The 15,919-nt window shown below is 39.9% G+C and overlaps 1 protein-coding gene and 1 non-coding gene across 2 annotated transcripts in view; one reads left to right on the plus strand and one right to left on the minus strand.

Moving 5' to 3' along the window:
- FRMD4B (FERM domain containing 4B) overlaps positions 1–15,919 on the plus strand; it is a 356,738-nt gene that overhangs the window by 43,750 nt on the left and 297,069 nt on the right. The gene's annotated exons all lie outside the window — the stretch shown is intronic.
- Positions 1,034–1,140, minus strand: LOC122683396. Its single transcript, XR_006337733.1, has one exon. It is a non-coding gene; the product is annotated as a U6 spliceosomal RNA (small nuclear RNA).

Below are 15,919 nucleotides of genomic sequence, written 5' to 3' on the forward strand. Positions count from 1 at the left end.
CTGTGTCTCTTTTTCTGTTTTGCATATAGGGTTATCGTTACCATCTTTCTAAATTCCATATATATGTGTTAGTATACTGTATTGGTGTTTATCTTTGTGGCTTACTTCACTCTGTATAATGGGCTCCAGTTTCATCCATCTCATTAGAACGGATTCAAATGAATTCTTTTTAATGGCTGAGTAATATTCCATGGTGTATATGTACCACAGCTTCCTTATCCATTCGTCTGCTGATGGGCATCTAGGTTGCTTCCATGTCCTGGCTATTATAAACAGTGCTGCTATGAACATTGGGGTGCACATGTCTCTTTCAGATCTGGTTTCCTCAGTGTGTATGCCCAGAAGTGGGATTGCTGGGTCATATGGCAGTTCTATTTCCAGTTTTTAAAGAAATCTCCACGCTGTTCTCCATAGTGACTGTACTAGTTTGCATTCCCACCAACAGTGTAAGAGGGTTCCCTTTTCTCCACACCCTCTCCAGCATTTATTGCTTGTAGACTTTTGGATAGCAGCCATCCTGACTGGCGTGTAATGGTACCTCATTGTGGTTTTGATTTGCATTTCTCTGATAATGAGTGATGTTGAGCATCTTTTCATGTGTTTGTTAGCCATCTGTATGTCTTCTTTGGAGAAATGTCTGTTTAGTTCTTTGGCCCATTTTTTGATTGGGTCATTTATTTTTCTGGAATTGAGCTTCAGGAGTTGCTTGTATATTTTTGAGATTAATCCTTTGTCTGTTTCTTCATTTGCTATTATTTTCTCCCAATCTGAGGGCTGTCTTTTCACCTTACTTATAGTTTCCTTTGTTGTGCAAAAGCTTTTAAGTTTAATTAGGTCCCATTTGTTTATTTTTGCTTTTATTTCCAATATTCTGGGAGGTGGGTCATAGAGGATCCTGCTGTGATTTATGTCGGAGAGTGTTTTGCCTATGTTCTCCTCTAGGAGTTTTATAGTTTCTGGTCTTACATTTAGATCTTTAATCCATTTTGAGTTTATTTTTGTGTATGGTGTTAGAGAGTGTTCTAGTTTCATTAAAAATATGGAACGCTTCACGAATTTGCGTGTCATCCTTGCGCAGGGGCCATGCTAATCTTCTCTGTATCGTTCCAATTTTAGTATATGTGCTGCCGAAGCGAGCACTCAATGTTTATCTCTTACTTGAGTACATTGATGACTGTATTCTTCATCGTTTGAACTATAAAACCTTTGTTTTCCATGTGACACCTGGAGGTATTTACAATTTCTAATATTCTAAAGAACCGTTCTCAGGGATTCTATCCTATGTTGCATGTTGGAGGCCGTGAGACAGTAATAGTCCTCAAGGGAACACATTATATTTACTTATATAAGTCTTTATCATTTTTAACTAGAGTCCTTCTTATCATCTGGCATTAAGGAAAATCAGCAGAGACTTGTAAGTGATAGATGGTCTCTTTGAATTGCCTCACTTTGCCCTTTAAGTATGTGTATCCCCTGCCAACCTCTTGGAAGTGGTTAATATCCAGAAAAATAATGTCTGTGTCAGTGGAATGTTGACCCAAGGTTTCACAGCACATATCATTTGGTTTATAATCTTATTTATTTAAAATATGTTATTGCTTAACTGACTTACCCCCTCCTTTAAAAATGTGAAAGTAAGTGAAAATTTGTTATCTACATGCTGTGGTTTTTAATTCAACATAGCTGTAAACTCTTGGGGTGGCCTCCCGGGTAAAATTTACTCACACATCTTCTTTATTATATGAAAGGATCCTGCAGAGAAGTCAGCTGGTGGATAAACACCAAGCTTAAGCCTCAGTCAGTGTGAATCCTGGATAATGTTTACAAATAGAATGGTCTCTGCAGCAACCGACTTGGGGCAGATAAGAGCTCTGCCTACCTTACAGCTGCATTTAATCTTTCCAAAGCCTGAAAAATATTCGTTGAATCATGGTGATTAGGACAGCTGATTTTGTCCTCACCTTCACCCCCAGATATTCTTCCTCCACTGACCTTTCAGGCCTTAAGCAACAGAGGTGATTGAAATACTCTGCCCTTTTTACGAAGACCATCCACCGCACCCCCTGAGGCTCCCTGATGTTGTCATCAGTGATGCCCATGGGTTTGCCTTGATCTTTACTTTGCTGCCTCCTGAGAACAACAGTGTACATTTATGAGAGAATTGCCTATATGTGAAAAAATCTGGCAGGGACTCGTAAATGCTGGACATCTCTTATGTGAGGCATTTTTATATAAGATATCCAATTTCAATCTCATGGCTACCCACGAAGTCGGGCTTTCAGGCCCATTCTAAGGATGGGAAAGTTGAGACATCATTGATCTGTGCCTCCTGGCAGATGAGGTACAAAAATAATTCAAATTCAGTACAGACTTGTGATTACAGCATAGGAAATACAGTTATTCCTAAAAGTAAACAAAGGTAACCCTATTGCTAAATTCTTACCTGTCAGCATGGCACATGTCTTGGTGGCATAACCATTAAGAAATAAATGCTGCAGTGTTATACTCACTGAGGTGTGGTGTTCAGAGAATATGCCCTTAAAAAAAAAAAGTTTCTATGATCAAGAAATTTGGGAAATGTTGGGGTAAATTAATACACATAAGACTCTAGATTACAGACCTTCTCACAGACTCTACTGCAGAATTGTGCAGTGTGAAACCCCAAGATGGGTAGAGCATAAATCCTTTGTTTGTGGGACACCTCTTAGTGGTTTAAAGAGCTGGTGTTTGTGATACACACAGCCAGAAGGAACTTCATAACAGCCCTTCTTTTTTGGTTTAGTTTTTTTAATAGGTAATAGATATATGTGATAAACTCAGAGTATGCAAAGGTTTCAGTGTAAAGGTATGTCTCTCTGCTTTTAACCATTGCCTCTGAGATTCTCTCTTTTAAGTTTTTTTTAAAAAATTTAAATTTACCACACCCTGAGGCATGTGGAAACTTAGTTCCCTGACCAGGAATCGAACTCATGCCCCTTGAATTGGAAGGTGAAGTCTTAACCACTGGACCTCCGGGGAGGTTCTCTGAGATTCTCTCTTGAGAGATAAGCATTGTTTTCAAGATGTGCAGCTATGTCTGTATGTGTATATGCGCATATGTGTATAAGTATGTGTGTGTATCTCAATTTTGAACACATTGTATATGTTATTCTGCACATTATTTGTTTTCTTCAGTACTTGTAAAGCTGTGTCATTTCTTCTAATATCCACATAGAATTCTATTGTATGGATGTGTCATGATCTGTTTAACCAGTACCTATTGATTTAGAGTGTTTATACTCTTTTCCTACTATGAACAGTGCTGCAGTGAGTACCCTTGTACATTTGTCTTTGTCATCACGGTGTTTCTTGTATCAGCCTTTGATAAAAGCCAGGGTTGTAATGATAAAATATAATTTTGTGAAGTCAAGAAAGACCCAAATTTATAGCCTTCTGAAGATCTGGCTTGATCCAGAGATATTTAGATAATTTAGAGAACTATAGATCCAAGTCCTAAAAATACATTATCAGAACTTGTTTAAAATAGTGGGACATGGTGCAGATTATTTTTCAGAGATAAGAAAAAAAGATTTATGAAGAATCATTTTTCTTTTAGGAAATAAAGAAGTTTGGAGTTGATAAAGTAATTGTACATGTGTTCCAACTCATGACCAAAGCAAGCTCAAGACATGATATCTCTAAAACAGGGATTTCCCAAATGGATAACCTTTGATTCTTAATTCAAAACTTAAAGAAAACTGCTTTTTTCACCCTGGTTCAGAATCAATGGTCTTGCTTCTTCACTATCTTGTATTGCATTCAGTTTCTGCAAAATAGCATTTGAGTGACTCAGAGACTGAAACTTGTTTTTTCTCTTGAGCATATTTCTCCCTTATCTCCTTTGTGAACAAAGTAGAAAGATAATATAAGGGTAACTCTTAATGTAACAAGAAATAAAAGCTTTCTTTTGGAAAGAGATGTTGCATAGTTGGAAATTCGACTGTAGGACTTGATAGAAAGAAATCCTTCCATATTTTGTTAAACAGCTTATTTGATAATGTCTCCCTTATATTTTTAGTCAATTTGATTAATAGGGTTCAGTCTCAGAGCAGGCTGGGCAAATTTCCTTGAGGCCAAATTACCACTGGGACATCAAAGTGTATTCTTAGCGTCTGTTCCTTTTTTGGGAGGGCGCCTAAGACAGGTACACTGGAGCCACTGTGCATCAGAGGGTGCCATCGCTCTGGGCCAGGCACTTTGCATAGAGTGTCTGATCATTTCTGTACTTCGCAGAGTATCACTTGGACCTGTAGGACTAGGTGGGAACTGCTTTTATCTCCTTTTTATAAATAGACTGAGACACAGGGCAATTAAGGAACTCCCTCAAGACTGCTCGGCTAGAGCTAGAATTTGAACTCACTGTTTTAAAGTCTTGCCCAAATTAGAGGTGGGTTTATTCTCTCGAGTAGGTCTTACTTGAATTCTTTTAAACTCAGAGAAAAGTAATCAACAATAAGAAAACGAAGATTTGTCACTGCTGCAGTCTAGTTAAACCAGCAACGTGTGAACGGGTCCCCAGCATTCACAGCTCTTGGCAATGGGGGATTTGTTCTCCTAGGACTCAGCAGTCCTGGCTCCAGACCTGGTGTAGTTCTCAGGCCAGAGGCTGGAACAAGCACAGTGACACAGGTGACTTTTTATTACCTCCGGTGGGATAGAAGCGATCCACTGTGGTAGTTTCTAGATGTCTAGTCTTTTTTTAAAGATTTTTTTTTTTTAATATGTGGACCATTTTTAAAGTGTTTATTAAATTTGTTGTAATATTGCTTCTGTTCTGTGTTTTGGTTTTTTGGCCATGAGCCCCTTGGGGTCTTTGCTCTGGGATTGAACCCACACCCCCTGCACTGGAAGGCAGAGTCTTAGGCACTGGGCCGCCAGGGAAGTCCCTGTGGTGTCTAGTCTTAACTCTGTGTCTTCGCTTGAAGCCAACTGAATAAGCAGGTTGTCCATCATGTTCTTAAGAAAACATTCACCCACCCAAATTTTCCCTTAGAAATTTTTACAAACATTAACATCCACTTCCTATGTTGTAATATGTAGAAGTGGTGGTTAGGGATGCATGGAACCGAGCATGACAACAAATTTTTAGTTTTCCCTTTATGTTAAGGAGCTGGAAGAGAGTCACTCTGTGAAACCTGAGTGTTAAGGTATTTTCAGGTCATGAAGAGGAATTTGACCAGAGTCCCAGAAATGCAGGTCTAAATGAATTCAGATCCCAAGCTGTTAACCATTGCTGTGCTGTGGGCAGCTGACCATTTGCATTTGTCCTCTGGGGCATTATAATCCCATCAGTGGTAGTGGCTCAGTCGTATCAGACTCCTGAGACCTCATGGACTGTGACCCACCAGGCTCCTCTGACCATGAGATTTTTCCAGGCAAGAATACTGGAGTGGGTTGCTATTTCTTTCTCCAGGGGGTCTTCCCAACCCAGGGATTGAACTCAGGTCTCCTGCACTGCAGGCAGATTCTTTACTGACTGAGCTACGAGGGAAGCCCATAACCCATCTACTGGTGGAAAAATCTCAGAAACTTTATTAAAAGGAACGCCTACTGAGTGGTTACCAGATGCCAGGAAGTATTCAATGCTCCATATCCCTATAAACTGTTAGATGCTCTGTATCCTTCCAAATACCCAGCTGCCCAAGCTCTCTCGCCCAAACTAGGTCTTGGAAACTCTCACTTCTGCATGTGGTCATCCCACATTCTCCGCTTCCCCAAACAGGCAAGATGTAGAAATCAGAGGCAAGAGGGAGTCTTGATTGCCAGGTTCAGATTCCTGCCTGGGAGATGTAATTACAGGCCTCTCTAGAGCCTATGATAAGCTGATACTAAATTTGTTCTTGGCAGACCGTCTTGGGATGTGTGGGGGCAGGGCGGAGGAGTGGGAAGTGGGGGCTTAGGTGCAAGAATCCTTTTGTAATCTCTGATCTCCTCTTGTTTGAGCATGAGTACATTTCCTGAATGCTGGTCTTAAATATCTAGTAGTCATTCAGATGTAAGACTAGTCTGCAAACTCCATGCCTGAGACAGGGAAACAATGCTGAGTGGTTTGCTGTATGCAAACTCCTTCTTCCTGTCTTTTGCCTCAGGCATCTGGCCTGAGGCTTTTCTATCGGCGAGATATTTGGACTGGATGTCTCTCGTGGTATAACAGGTAAATTGTGAAGGACTTTTGACATTTTTCTTATTGACTGTGCTGTTCACCAACACTTTCTTAGGTTAAAAAGAAATCTAGCATCAGTTGAATGGCTTTGTTTTCCTAACTTTAACTCTGTTTCTTTTTCTTTTTTGCAGAAGAGAAAAAATAGTTCAGGATATGAAAAAAGATAGGGTGCTCTTTTTAAAAATTTGACAATAGTTGATTTAGAATATTGTGTTAGTTTCAGATGTACAGCTTCAGATTCTTTTCCATTATCGGTTATCATAAGATATGAATATAGTTCCCTGTGCTATACAGTAAATCCTTCTTTTCCATTTATAAAATTGTAACATATGATAAAGGTGCATTATGAATTATCAAGAAAAGGATACACTTTTCAGGAATAGTGCTGGGACAGTTTGCAAGTTGGAAAATACAGGACAAAAATAGCATCTCGCCATAAAACAGATACCAAAATAATTCTTAATGGTTAAAGATTCAAATGTAAAATATAAATAAGTGAAAAGCTGAAAGCAAAAAAGATACGGTGCTTTCACATAAAGTTTCTTCAGTTCTATATAGGTGCCATTTTCTTTCTTTCGATACTCTGATCTAAAAGAGTATTAGATGAGGGTATGCGCTTGCTTTTACTTCTTTTCTTTTTTTTCTGGTCTCTCTTTCTTCCCCCTCTCCTTTTCTTCCCTGTCTCCTTCCTTCCCTCTCCTTTTTTTTTTTTAAAGATTGATTGAAGGGCTCAGTGCTTTGCAACCAGCTGCACAAAGGCAGCTATAAATTCAAGAAGTCTACATCCTCCTCTTTGTTTCCTGAGAGATCATCATTTTGTCAAGGGGGTTCCTAACCGGAGAACACCTCACTGAAAGGAGCGACAGAACACAGCACTGCCTGACTTCCTGACACCTATTGTTTGAGCTCTGCTTTGATTTTCCTTTCATTAAAAGTTGGTCTGCTGCTGCTGCTGCTAAGTCGCTTCAGTCGTGTCTGACTCTGTGCGACCCCATAGACGGCAGCCCACCAGGCTCCCCCATCCCTGGGATTCTCCAGGCAAGAACACTGGAGTGGGTTGCCATTTCCTTCTCCAATGCATGAAAGTGAAAGGTGAAAGTGAAGTCACTCAGTCGTGTCCGACTCTTAGCGACCCCATGGACTGCAGCCTACCAGGCTCCTCTATCCATGGGATTTTCCAGGCAAGAGTACTGGAGTGGGGTGCCATTGCCTTCTCCAAAAAGTTGGACTAGCCTCTGTCACTTGCTTTTCTGTCTTTAGTCTCATCCATCTTGTTTGAGAATCTAGTTATCCTGAAATGTAACATTCATCAAGCCAGTGCTGGATCTCCAGATGATGTGGAATCTGTTTTCCTGAAATCAGTCTTTTATGAAGAGATTTTTTTTTTTTTTTTTTTTTTGGTGGGAGGGGAGTAGGATGTGGGTGGAGGTGAATAAGAGAGGTTTTGGAGAGGTATTAGGCAATCCCTTTTGTTCCACACCCTGTTATAAATGCTGAGGCAGGAAATCTTATCCTGGGCTCCATTCAACCTAAAAGTTGATCGGCCAACAAGTCTTGATTACCAGCTTGGTGTGGTGGAGTCCCAAGTGGTGCTAGTGGTAAAGAACCTTCATGCCAATGCAGGAGATGTAAGACATGCAGGTTCAGTCCCTGGGTCAGGAAGATCCCTTGGAGAAGGAAATGGCAATCCACTCCAGTATTCTTGCCTGGGAAACCCCATGGACAGAGGAGCCTGGCGGGCTACAGTCCGTGGGGGTCTCAAAGAGAGGACACAAGAGAAGCGACTTAGCACATGATCGTGGTGGAGTCAACTATGGCCCCAGTGACTGCATGCTCCAGTGTGTAAGACAGACAGTAAACCCAGAAGCCAACAGAAATGTGAATATGGAAACAGGAACACAAGCTAACATTATGTAGAAGCTCATGCCATGAAACAAAATGAGTGGTAATGAGTGACTGTGAACTGCCTGAACTACAGAAGTTTCTCTTTTGCATTGAACCAAAATGTTGAAAACTCAGCAGTTCTGCAAAGATCTGTGAAAAAAGTTTTCCAAGTAGAAGGAAGAAGCACTGCAAATGCCTGAGACAGGAACAAGGCTGGCATGTTTGAGAGACAGGAACATTTAAGCTCTTCTGAAAGATGAGAGGAGCCAGTTTGTACTGAACAGAATCAAGGCTTTCCTGAGAAAGGGAAGAACTGGGGCAAAGGTCTTTATGAAAGGAGACTAAGAAGAATAGCAGATGCTGTCTGGCTAGTACTGAAAACTTCATGCATGTTCTTTTTAAATAACCTTCAGCAATGAATGGCATGGAATTTACATAGCAACATCCCATGAGATATGTTTATCTATTTGAAATGTTACTGATTTAAAATGTATGGTTCAAGGGAGGGAGATGGGAAGGGGGTTCAGGATGGGGAACACATATACACCCATGGCAGATTCATGTCAATGTATGGCAAAACCACTACAATATTGTAAAGTAATTAGCCTCCAATTAAAATAAATAAATTTATATTTAAAAATATTAAAAAAAATGTATAGTTCAGGGCCTTCCCTCGTGGCTCAGTGGTAAAGAATCCACCTGCCAATGCAGGAGACCTGGGTTTGAGCTCTGATCCCGAAGATCCCACATGCCACGGAGCAAATAAGTCTGTGCATCACAACTACTGAGCCAGTGCTCTAGAGTCTGGGAGCTGCAACAACTGAACCCATGTGTCGCCCCTACTTAAACCCACACGCCCCAGAGCCCGTGCTCCACAACAAGAGAAGCTACCCCAACAAGAAGCCTGTGCATCGCAACTAGAGAGTGGTCGACGCTTGCCACAGCTAGAGAAAAGCCCCCACAGCAAAGACGACCCAGCACAGCCATAAACAAATAAATAAAAATTATAAAATATATAGTTCAATGACTCATAGTATGTTTACAGAGTCGAACAACTGTAACCATAATCTTACTTTAGAAAATTTTCATCACCACCCAGAAGAAATCCTCTACCCAAGAGCAGTCCCTTCCCATATTTCCAATCCCTGCAGCAACCACTGACTACTTCCTGTGTCTGCAGATTCACTTATTCTTTACATTTCATACACATAAGCTCATACAATATGTGATCTTACCTGACGGATCTAGAATGTTTTTCACGTGCTTCTGTGTTATAGTGCTATTAGTATTTAATTTCTTTTCATTGCTAAATAGTATTCCCTTATGTTAATATACATTGTATCTCTCCATTCATCAGTTGAGGGACATTTGGGCTATTTTCACTGTTTGGCTCTTATGAATAATGCTGCTATGAACATTTGTGTACCAGTTTTGGTGTAGACATATATTTTTATTTCTCTTGGGTAGATACCTAGGAGTAGAATTTCTGGGTCCTATGGCAACTCCCCGTTTAACATTTTGAAGAACTACTGAGTCTTTTCCACTGTGGCTGCACTATTTTACATTTACATGAGCAATGTGTAAGGGTTACGATTTTTCCACATCCTTGCTAACACTTGTTATTGTCTATCTTTTTTATTATAGCCATTCTAGTGGTTTTGAAGTGATGTTTCCTTGGCTTTTATTTGTGCTTCCAAATGATTAACGATGCTGAGGCATTTTCATAGGTGCTTATTAGCCATTCATATGTTTTCTTTGGAGAAATGTCCATCTCAGATCCTTTATCTATATTTTAGGTGAGCTACTTGCCTTTTTATTTTTTAGTTATATAAGTTATTTTTAATATTCTGGAGATAAGTTCCTTATTAGATATATGATTTGCAGATAATTTCCACAAGACAGTGGGTTATCTTTCCACACTTTCTTGATGGTGTCCTTTGAGGCACAAATATTTTTAATTTTGAGCAAGTGTAATTTATTAATTTCTTTTTCTGCTTGTGCTTTTGCCTTATGTAAGAAATCTCAAAGTCACAAAGATTTCATAGTGTGTTTTTTTCAGAGTCTTATACTTTGAGCTCTTCTATTTAGATATATGACACACTTTTAGTTGTTTTTTAATTTATGAACTAGGTGTCCAACTTCATTATTTTTAAAATACTTATCCAGGTGTCCTGGTATAATTTGTTGAAAAGAATATTGTTTCCTTATTGAATTACATTGGCCCCTTTGTAGGAAATCAATTGACCATGAACATTAGAGTTTATTTCTGGGCTCTAAGGAGGATGCATTTTTAATTAATGGCATCTTTCTAACATGATATGAAGGTTTCAAAGAGGCAAGCTCTGGTTTGGTAGTAAAGTAGCTGTCAGGTAAATTCTGGTGTGAAGAGGCTTCATTTTCTCTGATTATAAAGTGAATTTCTGGATGAAGGCTCTGGTAATATTTATACCTATAGCACTGAAAAAAATCCTTCAGGCAATTTTCAGACATTTAATAGGGCTTCGTCTGAACCATCATTGACAGGGCAATATCTATTCTATTTAGTTTCCTGTTTCTTTCCTATCCTTTCCCATTCCTCTTTTCCCACCTCCCTTCCTACTTTCATTCCTTCCTTCCTCTTTCTATTTCTCCCCACTCCCTTCCTTTCTTTGATTCTTTCTTCATCTCTTTCTTTAAATCCTAACTTAGGTTGAAGAGATGAGATTTATAGTCAAGATACAAGTCAGTCAGTTCAGTCGCTCAGTCGTGTCCAACTATTTGCGACCCCATGGACTGCAGCACGCCAGGCCTCCCTATTCATCACCAACTCCTGGAGTTTACTCAAACTCATGTCCATTGAGTTGGTGATGCCATCCAACCATCTCATCCTCTGTCACAAGAGGAGCAGTTAAACTAGGTGATGCCTACAATGGCAGATTCTTTACTGTCTGAGCCCCTAGGGAAGCCCATTTTAACAATGATGTGAATAGATCAGAATATTTGGATATATGAGATTATGTAATCACACAAACTCTGGCTAATGACTTCTTAATTTAGCAAAGTTTTTGAAGTAGATGATAAGAAATATGGACCTTGAGCATTCATCCTCCCAAGATGTATGCTGCTTCTTTCTAACACTTTTCCCCTGGGAATTTTCTCCCTGCACCATCCTCATGTGGATAATGCTCCAAACTGCATTAGTATCCCTGGACAGTGTCCTAAACTCAGGTCCTAAGTGTCCTACTGGGTATTTTCACTAGGATGCCTACTAATGTCTCAGGTCCCAAACAGTAGAATTATCTTTGACATTTTAAAACAGCAAACAATGTACCTGTCCGATAGATTTATCCATTTCAGAAGTTCTGTGTTATCTATAGGTTTTCCATTCCTTTTGCCTCCAAGTGATTCTCCTGAATTAGTGCAATAAACATCTGACCAGTCTCTTCCCCTGCAGGCTCTTTCTCTTCCAGATAGATTGGATTGATTTTGTTGGAAAACTCATTGCTTACATCCATCTCTGGAGCCCCAGATCTTCACTGACTGTAGGATAAAACTTAAACTTCTTCACTCGATATTCAAAATCCTTGTCTAATCTGCCTTTCACTTGCTTTCCAAGCCTTTTCTCTGATGTCCTCCATACGTGAGTTTGTCTCTTCCAAACCACGCTGTTTAGTGTTTCCCGAACAGACCTTGAGCCTTTCTGGTTTGGGGCTTCCCTTACCCTCTGGTGTCCATATAGTGTGCCTACCACCCTCCCTCCCTTCTCCTTATATTGATACAACTCTTTCTTTCAAGACTCAGTATAAATCCTACTTATTCTGGTTACCCCACCATGAGTGATGTGTTCAAATCGAGATCCTTCAAGGCTTAGTTCCATGGTAGAAGGTGAAGTTGCAAACTGTCAATCCACGGGCCTGGTTCAGTTTGCTGTTGTGTTTTCTTTCATTCACAATGTGCATATGTGTGGTTTTCTTTAGTGTTTTTTTTTTTTTTTTTTTTAACATGGACCGTTTTTAACATCTTAATTTGTAACAATACTACTTCTGTTTTATGCTTTGATTTTTTTGACTACGAGGCATATGGGATCTTAGCTCCCCAACCAGGGATCGAACCCCTCATCCCCTGCATTGGAAGATGAAATCTTAGCCACTGGACTTCCCAGGAAGTCCCCCACATTGTATTTTTTTTTTTTTTAATTTCAGTTAGAACCAACAGCTAAAAGTCTGATCTATCACATTTAAAAAATAGATTTCCAGTCATCTTGGAAACATTCAGAGCAGGGCTCTGTATTCCCTGGTGGTAACCATGGGTGATTGCTCTCTTGAGTTTCCCCATTTAGCCGAGATATGTGTGTGTGTGTGTGTGTGTGTGTGTGTGTAAAGTACCATCGAGCTATGTCTGGTACCCGGCCTCCCCCATTACTCATGTATATTCCGCATCCTGCCCCCGTGGGAGTCTGCCTGGACAGTTAATCCTGTAAGATCTTATGACTGACTACCTCTTCTTGTTATCTTGAATGTTAAATCACTCAATTAAAATACTCCTTCTAAGTCTAGCACTCTGAAAAGTAAATAATCAGTTAAGCTTTATCTGGGTGGTTCAAGGGAGGGGCTGGATCCTAACCATCTGACACCTTCAGGCAAATGCTAAATGCTCTAAAAAGATGAGAATTGGGCAGTGTGTAAAAAATATACACCAAGATGATTTCTGTGGCACTTTTTGTATTAACAGATGTCTTGAAGCAAGCCAAATGTCTATCAATAAGAGACTGTTTAGACAAGTTGTAATCTATGTACTGGAATATTATGTGAGGGCTCAAAGTAACATGAGGTCCATCTGTAAATACTATACTGACTACAGGGAAATCTAGGAAGTGTGGTTAAGTGGGGGAAAAAAGCATGATCACATTTTCATTTTTTTTTTAAAGCTATCACTGATATATTTGTCTGTACTTATTCTATAGGTATAGTTTTATGATCACAGAGGAAAAAAACTCATAACCATGAGAGTGTCGACGGTGGTCAGTGGTTACTACTGGGGCTGGGATGTGGGAGGTGGTCAGAGATTTAGTTTATATACTGGTGTTAAGAAAAGAGTAAATGAGGTGATTAAAGATTAAAAAAAAACTCCTTCTATGGTACCTCCCGTGAGAGTTTGTATGTGTAAGGTACTAAATAAATGAGACAAGGTGATTTTAATCTCCTACTTCTTGCTCAAACTATCCCACTCCTTGCATAAAAGATTTCAGGTAGTGTTGTGTTTTTTTTAATATTGTAGTGGTTTTTGTCATACTCAGGTAGTGTTTTTAACAGACCTGCACCCTAAGGAAATAGAAGAGAAATTCAAATAAAGAATCAACCAAAGAAACAAGGAGCATAAAATAAATGCGGTTGCCAAAATTTCATAGATAAAGGGAAAAGGCAAGGTAAGATGTATTTTATTTAAAGGAAAACCAAATCTGCAAGTTAAACCCAGGAAAGCCTCACTAACCAGCATTCTGATAACATTAGTTATTTGTGGGATGTAACTGGTTTTTATTTTTAAAGGACATTTTCTTTCGAATAAGGCAACTAGTTCAGGGCTTTTGATAAGGTCATCATAAGGGAAACTAAATCTCTATTTTATTTTAGTTGATTTTAAAAATAACTTCATGGGTCCAGTTGGTTAACATTTAATGCTTTTATTTTTAAGAGTTGGCAAAGAGATGGCTCACTGTTTTTCTACTAGCACTTTCCCGGTTTTTATGTCTTCTCCTCCTCAAGAAGTTTCCCAGCATGAAAAGTAGGGAGATGCCTCACTGGTGGCTGGTTCCCTAGACAGTCCTTTGTTTTCCGTTCTTTTATCATTAATATGAGATGAGGTAGTACCCCAGTCCATTTTCAGCTTTCCTTTAGTCAAACACTGAATCTTAGCCCACTTCCCTTCTGTCATGGACTCCACACACTATCTTCATAAACTAAAAAGTTCAAGAGGAAATATCTTTAGGCTTCTCAGTTGTTATAATCATTATTGTCACCAGTGTTTAGCACTTTATAAGGGAAAATCTTTGTGCTGAAGGAAAGAAGAAGCGCCGAAGACTCATTTTAAAACAAATGAAGCCCTGGCAAAGATCTCGGAATACATCAGCATTCTTTCCCACCTACAGTATTTGACTATTACTCCCACACTGACAGAGGTTGGGAACACGGGGCCTCCTTTTGACCCAGGAATCTCACCATCAATTGTACACGCTCAGTGACTAAGTATTTTCCATCCCTCTGCTACCTGTGGTAACTTCTGTTACTTTTTAGGTTTGTTGACTTTTTTAAACTCAAAATACATACATATATAGTAAAGGTAACTTTACATGCCTACTATAAAAGAAAGACCAATAATCCTAGCCTAAAACTGAAGATTATTGGGATATTAAATTCAATATAAACATGTATTTGTTATTAAGCTCCATCTAGGTCCTTCTAGAGGCTCTGCTTTTTCTCTGTACAACAGTGGGAATAGAATTGGTTTTAGAGAAGTCCTAAATAATAACACGAAACTGAAACTCTTTGAGGACTATTTAGAGGGATTGAAAGAGAAGCAAAAAGGGGCAACATTTTACCCTGGATTTGTGGTATTATTGAGGGGCCCCTCTGGGGACCCCACGAGGTCATCTCAAACAGTAGCACATGCCCACACTTTGGCAGTCTCTGGACCAACTTGGCAATTCCTGTCTCCTTCAACATACTTCAGGAGATGTTGGTGAAAGCATTGATCCTTAAATTAGAGGAAAGTTGGTGTGAGTACCTAGAAAAACCTCCTCCGTGAAATGTGTGCATGAAACTTGCTTTTTGAAGAAAGATATTACAGCAGGTCCCCAGGTCAGACTGGGTTAACTTTCCTGTCTCGCCCCTCACTTCCACCCTCCCTCTTTCTCCCATCCCTTCCCCTCTTCCTCCTGTCTCTTTCTCTCCTGCTTCTCCTTCCTCCTCCTCCTTACTCCGTATTAGTCATGTTCATAGGACCAGTCAGTCACCTGAGGGAGTCCGTGTCTGATCATTAAGTACAGGAGCAGACACACTTCCCATGTCTCCAGGGTATGACCTGCAATTCCCAGCCTACCCTACTCACTTCTGTGATATTCTCAGGGCTGCAGAAGCGCTCTCAGCAACAATGCTTGTTTAGGGTATTTTTAAAGTGCCTTGTCTCACTGCAGCTTTTACCTTTCAACCCCTCAGAAAGCAAAGGAAAGTCTAAGGAACTTGAACTTGGGTGCCTAACAGCGGGTCCAAAGGAACATTTTGGCACAAGCAAATCAAATGAATAATGCATGTTCAGTTGTTTCTGAAACACAGGTGATGATTTTTCCCCCCAGCAGAATTTCAGCTTTTAAAAGAATCTGTCTTGTTTATTCAATTATTGTTGTCTATGGTGTCACTTTATGGAAGCAGTTAGCATAAACACATCTAGTCAGTATTTGTGGAATTTTCTGCTCAGTATTTTGTTGTGTGCTCAGTCATGTCCAACGGTTTGTGACTTCATAGACTGTAGCCTGCCAGGCTTCTCTGTCCATGGGGTTTTCCATGCAAGAATACTGGAGTGGATTGCCATTTCCTTCTCCAAGGGATCTTCCCAACCCAGATAACAAACCTACTTCTCTTGTGTCGCCTATATTGGCAGGCGGATTCTTTACTACCATGCCACTTGGGGAAGCTCACTCAATCTTTTGGGAATTGCCCCCCAAAGAGCCCTATTTCCCTGGTTTCTGTAAGAGCAGTGATTTGATACACCAGGACCCTGTTCTCTGTGGGGGCTGGTTTGTCCAGGAATAGGGACCCGACTTCAACTGGGCCAACTGGAACTCTTCCCTGGGATGCTTGA

The sequence above is a fragment of the Cervus elaphus genome, chromosome 24 (genome assembly GCF_910594005.1).
Source record: "Cervus elaphus chromosome 24, mCerEla1.1, whole genome shotgun sequence".
In the NCBI taxonomy this organism is placed as follows: domain Eukaryota; kingdom Metazoa; phylum Chordata; class Mammalia; order Artiodactyla; family Cervidae; genus Cervus; species Cervus elaphus.